The following is a 6,667-nucleotide window of genomic DNA, read 5'->3' on the forward strand; positions in this document are numbered from 1 at the left end:
AGGGAGAGCAGCCTGTGGTGTCCTGTTATTATTATACAGGGTGAGCAGCCTGTGGTGTCCTGTTATTATTATACAGGGTGAGCAGCCTGTGGTGTCCTGTTATTATTATAATACAGGAGTAGCAGCCTGTGGTGTCCTGTTGTTGTTGTTGTTGTTGTTGTTGTTGTTGTTGTTGTTGTTGTTGTTGTTATTATTGTTATTATTATTATTATTATTATTATTATTATTATTATACAGGGTGAGCAGCCTGTGGTGTCCTGTTATTATTATTATTATTATTATTATACAGGAGTAGCAGCCTGTGGTGTCCTGTTATTATTATACAGATGGAGCAGCCTGTGGTGTCCTGTTATTATTATACAGGGTGAGCAGCCTGTGGTGTCCTATTATTATTATTATTATTATTATTATTATTATTATTATTATTATTATTATACAGGATGAGCAGCCTGTGGTGTCCTGTAATTATTATTATTATTATACAGGATGAGCAGCCTGTGGTATCCTGTAATTATTATTATTATTATACAGGAGTAGCAGCCTGTGGTGTCCTGTTGTTGTTGTTGTTGTTGTTGTTGTTGTTGTTGTTGTTGTTGTTGTTGTTGTTGTTGTTGTTATTATTATTATAATTATTATTATTATTATTATTATTATTATTATTCAGGGTGAGCAGCCTGTGGTGTCCTGTAATTATTATTATTATACAGGGTGAGCAGCCTGTGGTGTCCTGTTATTATTATACAGGGTGAGCAGCCTGTGGTGTCCTGTTATTATTATACAGGGTGAGCAGCCTGTGGTGTCCTGTTATTATTATACAGGGTGAGCGGCCTGTGGTGTCCTGTTATTATTATACAGGGTGAGCAGCCTGCAGTGTCCTGTTATTATTATACAGATGGAGCAGCCTGTGGTGTCCTGTTATTATAGTGTTCCTTCTAGGCTGTCTCAGCAGGGTGCGGCCCCCTGCCCTGTCTCGGTGCACCCTGCAGGACCATAAATCGCCCCCTTGTATACAGAATGCAGCAGGCAGAGTGCAGGTTACAATGTTGTCGTCTACTCCTTGCCCACCTCTGAAATTGGAACACAATTTCTATCCTTAGTGAACTGGATGGCAGAGGAGGCACTGTAATAACACAGCACACTGATAAAGAGGAAAAGAACAGGGAAAGCAGTGAGCATGTTCTGCTTACAGTATTTCCCGAGTAGAACAGACTTATTTTTTTCCTATATATTTTAACCCATTGTTTAATTTTTCTGTTTTATAACACATAGAAGACTGGACATATACAGTATGTTTCTCAGTATAGATGTTAGGGGTCTTATATGTATGTATGTATGTATAGGTATATGATTTACTAAAGGCAAAATGTATGTACAAAAACTATAAACATATACGCTATGCTTTGTGTGCAAAGTGTCACATCAATAATGTGCCCTTCAAAACAAAAATGTGCCCTCTTCACTGCTCAGCACCCTGCCCTAAAAATATCCTAGAGTGAACACTATATTATAATACAGGGGGAGTAGCCTGTGGTGTCCTTTTACTATTATTATTATTATTATTATTATTATTATACAGGAGGAGCAACCTGTGGTGTCCTGTTAATAAAGACATGTTATTATTTTTATACTGGGGTGCAGCCTTTAGTGTCGTTATTATTATTATTATTATTATTATTATTATTATTATTAATTTTATTATATGTAATTGTGGGGATTGAAAATATTGCTCAAATTCTAGGATATATTAAAGCAAGGACCATAATATCCCTGGCATGTGTAACTGATGATAATTAGAGCAGTATGAAGCAAATGTATATCACACTCCTGGAAGTGTCACTGTGACATCACTTATCTATAGTAATAATACAGGGAGGTGAGAAGGTCTGGGATAGTCACTCTGATGTCACATATATATATATATATAAATAATACAGGGACATGACTGCGGAGGTTATGAGGTCTGGGATAGTCACTCTGACGTCACTTATATATATAGAAATAAGACAGGGACATGACTGCGGAGGTGAGGGGATCTGGGAGCGTCACTTTGACATCACTTATATCTGTAGTAATACTGGGACATGACTGGGGAGGTGAGGGGGTCTGGGAGTGTCACTTTAACATCACTTATATATATATATATATATAGTAATAATACAGGGATATGACTGGGCAGGTGAGGGAATCTGGGAGCATCACTGTGGCATCACTTATATCTATAGTAATAAAGGGACATGACTGGGAAGGTAAGGGGATCTGGGAATGTCACAGTGACATCATTAATATCTATAGTAATAATAGAGGGACATCATTGGGGAGGTGAGGGGGACCTGGGAGTGCCACAGTGACAAGAGAAAGAAAGTAGACTTCATTGTGGGCGCACTCTTGTGAAGAAATAATGAGATATTCTCAAAAAATAAAACGTAACTTTTATTACAAATGATTAAGAAATTATGCAATCTCCTGAGAACAAATAATGTCTGCCACCTTCCCCCTGGCTGTCTCCTGCCGCCTTTCCCCTGCCTGTCTCTTGCCGCCTTTGCCCTGCCTGTCTCTTGCCGCCTTTTCCCTGCCTGTCTCCTGCCACCTCCACCCTGCAGCCCACCTGCCTGTCTCCTGCAACCTTTCCCCTGCCTGTCACCTGCAACTTTTTCCCTGCCTGTCGCCTGCAACCTTTCCCTTGCCTGTCTCCTGCAGCCTTTCCCATGCCTGTCTCCTGCCACTTTTCCCCTGCCGGTCTTCTGCCACCCCCTTGCCTGTCTCCTGCCACCTCTGCTACACCATCGGCTGGATCTGTGAATTCTGAGGTTACGGAGACTGTACGCTGCAGCTCCATGAATGAGGCCATGAAATTTCCCTCAGGAGACCCTGTCCCTTCACAACCAATTCTCACCCTTACACCACTTCATGGCTGCAGCCATACTCGTCTGACAACTCAGGACACATAGAGCACATGCTCCGTATGGGTCGTGCACATGAGCGGTGTACCGAACATCAGCTCATTGTGACTCCACCCACAATAGCGCTACACTCTAGATCAGGCCCACTATGCAGTACAGCCTTATGGGGCTGGGTCACAGGAACCTCGCAGACACTGACCAGGACTCTATGGCTGTGGGGAAATAGGAGACTTAATGACCACTCTATTCCATATTTACTATGTTACATGTGCAATATGTTTTATGTATTATATTTATTCCAAGGAACTCCAGCTGTGGGGAACGGACACTTTATTACACATCACACGTTCTGTATTCTCTCTGATTCACCGAGGATGGACAAGGACAGGAGTCACAGGACTGAGAGGATAATAAATATCACCCTGGAGATCATCTACCTGCTGACTGGGGAGGTGAGTGGATCTGGGAGCATCACATTGACCTTATATCTATAGTAATAATACAGGGATATGACTGGGGAGGTGAGGGGATCTGGGAGGATCACTGTGACTACTTATATCTATAGTAATAATACAAGGACATGACTGGGGAGGTGAAGGGATATGGGAGCGTCACAGTGACCTTATATCTATAGTGATAATACAGGGACATGACTGGGAAGGTGAGGGGATCTGGGAGCATCACTGTGGCCTTATATCTATAGTAATAATACAGGGACATGACTGGGGAGGTGAGGAGATCTGGGAGCATCACTGTGACCTTATATCTATAGTAATAATACAGGAACATGACTGGGGAGGTGAGGGGATCTAGGAGTGTCACCGTGACATCACTTATATCTATAGTAATTATACAGGGACATGACTGGGGAGGTGATAGGATCTGGAAGCATCAATGTGACCTTATATCTATAGTAATATAGGGACATGACTGGGGAGGTGAGGGGATCTGAGTGCGTCACTGTGACATCTCTAATATCTATAGTCATAATACAGGGATATGACTGGGGAGGTGAGGGAATCAGAGCATCACAGTGAGGTCACATGTCTATAGTAATAATACAGGGATGTCACTGGGGAGGTGAGGGGATCTGGGAGCATCACAGTGACATCACGTATATCTATAGTAATAATACAGGGACTTGACTTGGGAGGCGATGGAATCTTGGAGCTTCATAGTGACGTCACTCATCTATAGTAATAATACAGGGACATGACTGGGGAGGTGAGAGGATTTTGAAGCGTTACTGATAAGTAACTTATATCTATAGTAAATACAGGGACTTGACAACGGAGGTGGGGGGATCTGGGAGTGGCGCAGTGATGTCACATATCTATAGCAATAACACAGGGGCATGACTGGGGAGGTAAGGGGATCTGGGATCGTCACAGTGGCATCACATATCTATAGTAAATACAGGGACATGACTGGGGAGGGAAGGGGATCTGGTAGCGACGCAGTGATGTCACATATCTATAGTAATAACACATGGACATGACAGGGGAGGTGATCTGGGAGTGTCACAGTGACATCACTTATATCTATAGTAATAATACAAGGACATGACTGGGGAGGTGAAGGGATCTGGGAGCATCACTTTGACGTCACATATATCTATAGTATTAATACAGGGACATAACTGTGGAGGTGAGGGGTTTGGGAGCGTCACAGTGATGTTACTTTTGTCTATAGTAATAAAACAGGGACATGACTGGGGAAGTGAGTGAATCTGGGAGTGTCACAGTGACATCACTTATATCTTTAGTAATAATTCAGTGACATGACTGGGGAGGTGAATTGATCTGGGATCATCACAGTGACATCACTTACATCTATAGTAATAATACAGTGATGTGACTGGGGAGGTGAGGGGGTCTTGGAGCCTCACAGTGACATCACTTATATCTAAAGTAATTATACAAGGACATGACTGGGGAGGTGAGGGAATCGGAGCGTCATAGTGAGGTCACTTATATCTATATTAATGATACAGTAATGTGACTGGGCAGGTGAGGGGGTCTTGGAGCCTCACAGTGACATCACTTATATCTATAGTAATAATACAGGGACACGACTGAGGAGGTTAAGGGATCTTGGAGCTTCATAGTGACGTCACTTATATCTATAGTAATAATACAGGGACATGACTGGGGAGGTGAGGGGATCTGGGAGTGTATATATTGATATTTGATGTCTCCACCTTTACACAGGATTACACAATCGTGAAGAAGACATCCAATGGGTGTGAGACACCCAGCAGCCATCCCCATGTATCAGGAGGACTGAGAAGAACCCAGAGCCCAATCACGGTGCCTCCACCTCACTCACTGACACATGAGAGACACAATGACAAGAAGATCCTGGAACTCACCAACAAGATCATTCAGCTGCTGACTGGAGAGGTGACTGCTGGGAATGGGGCATTATACAGTAACAACGGGGGACGTGTCTGGGTGATGACTGGAGAGGTGACTGCTGGGAAAGGGGCATTATACAGTAACACCAGGGGACGTGTCTGGGTGATGACTGGAGAGGTGACTGCTGGGAATGTAACATTATACAGTAACATCGGGGGATGTGTCTGGGTGATGCCTGGAGAGGTAACTGCTTGGAATGGGGCATTATACAGTAACACCAGTGGATGTGTATGGGTGATGACTGGAGAGGTGACTGCTGGGAATGGGACATTATACAGTAACACCAGGGGACGTGTCTGGGTGATGACTGGAGAGGTGACTGCTGGGAATGGGGCATTATACAGTAACACCCTGGTATGTGTCTGGGTGATGACTGGAGAGGTGCCTGCTGGGAATGGGACATTATACAGTAACACCAGGGGATGTGTCTGGGTGATGACTGGAGAGGTGACTGCTGGGAATGGGGCATTATACAGTAACACCAGGGGACGTGTATGGATGATGACTGGAGAGGTGACTTCTGGGAATGGGGCATTATACAGTAACACCAGGTGATGTGTCTGGGTGATGACTGGAGAGATGACTGCTGGGAATGGGACATTATACAGTAACACCAGGGGATGTGTCTGGGTGGTGATTGGAGAGGTGACTGGTGGGAATGGGGTATTATACAGTAACACCAGGGGATGTGTCTGGGTGATGACTGGAGAGGTGACTGCTTGGAATGGGACTTTATACAGTAACACAAGGGGACGTGTCTGGGTGATGACTGGAGAGGTGACTGCTGGGAATGGGACATTATACAATAACACCAGGGGATGTGTCTGGGTGATGACTGGAGAGGTGACTGCTGGGAATGGGGCATTATACAATAACACCAGGGAATGTGTCTGGGTAATGACTGGAGAGGTGACTGCTGGGAATGGGACATTATACAGTAACACCAGGGGATGTGTCTGGGTGATGACTGGAGAGGTGACTGCTGGGAATGGGACATTATACAGTAACACCAGGGGACGTGTCTGGGTGATGACTGGAGAGGTAACTGCTGGGAATGGGGCATTATACAGTAACACCAGGGGATGTGTCTGGGTGATGACTGGAGAGGTGACTGCTGGGAATGGGACATTATACAGTAACACCGGGGGACGTGTCTGGGTGATGACTGTATCACTGTGTGTGTCAGGTTCCTATAAGGTATCAGGATGTCACTGTCTGTCTCCATGCAGGAGGGGGAGTATATAGAGGAACACAGGGGTCTGTACAAGGACGTGATGATGGAGAATCACCGGCCCCTCACATCACTGGGTAAGAGGAGACTGTCATCTATTGTACAGGGGAGAGCAGGTA

The 6,667-nt window shown here is 44.4% G+C and overlaps 1 long non-coding RNA gene across 1 annotated transcript; it reads left to right on the forward strand.

Annotated features, from left to right (window-relative positions):
• Window positions 1-2,178: 2,178 nt before the first annotated feature.
• LOC134983251 (uncharacterized) lies at window positions 2,179-6,655 on the forward strand. Its single transcript, XR_010191615.1, has 3 exons — window positions 2,179-3,352; window positions 5,111-5,302; window positions 6,547-6,655. It is a non-coding gene; the product is annotated as an uncharacterized LOC134983251 (long non-coding RNA).
• Window positions 6,656-6,667: the final 12 nt, after the last annotated feature.

Source organism: Pseudophryne corroboree, assembly GCF_028390025.1.
Source record: "Pseudophryne corroboree isolate aPseCor3 chromosome 3 unlocalized genomic scaffold, aPseCor3.hap2 SUPER_3_unloc_102, whole genome shotgun sequence".
In the NCBI taxonomy this organism is placed as follows: Eukaryota; Metazoa; Chordata; class Amphibia; order Anura; family Myobatrachidae; genus Pseudophryne; species Pseudophryne corroboree.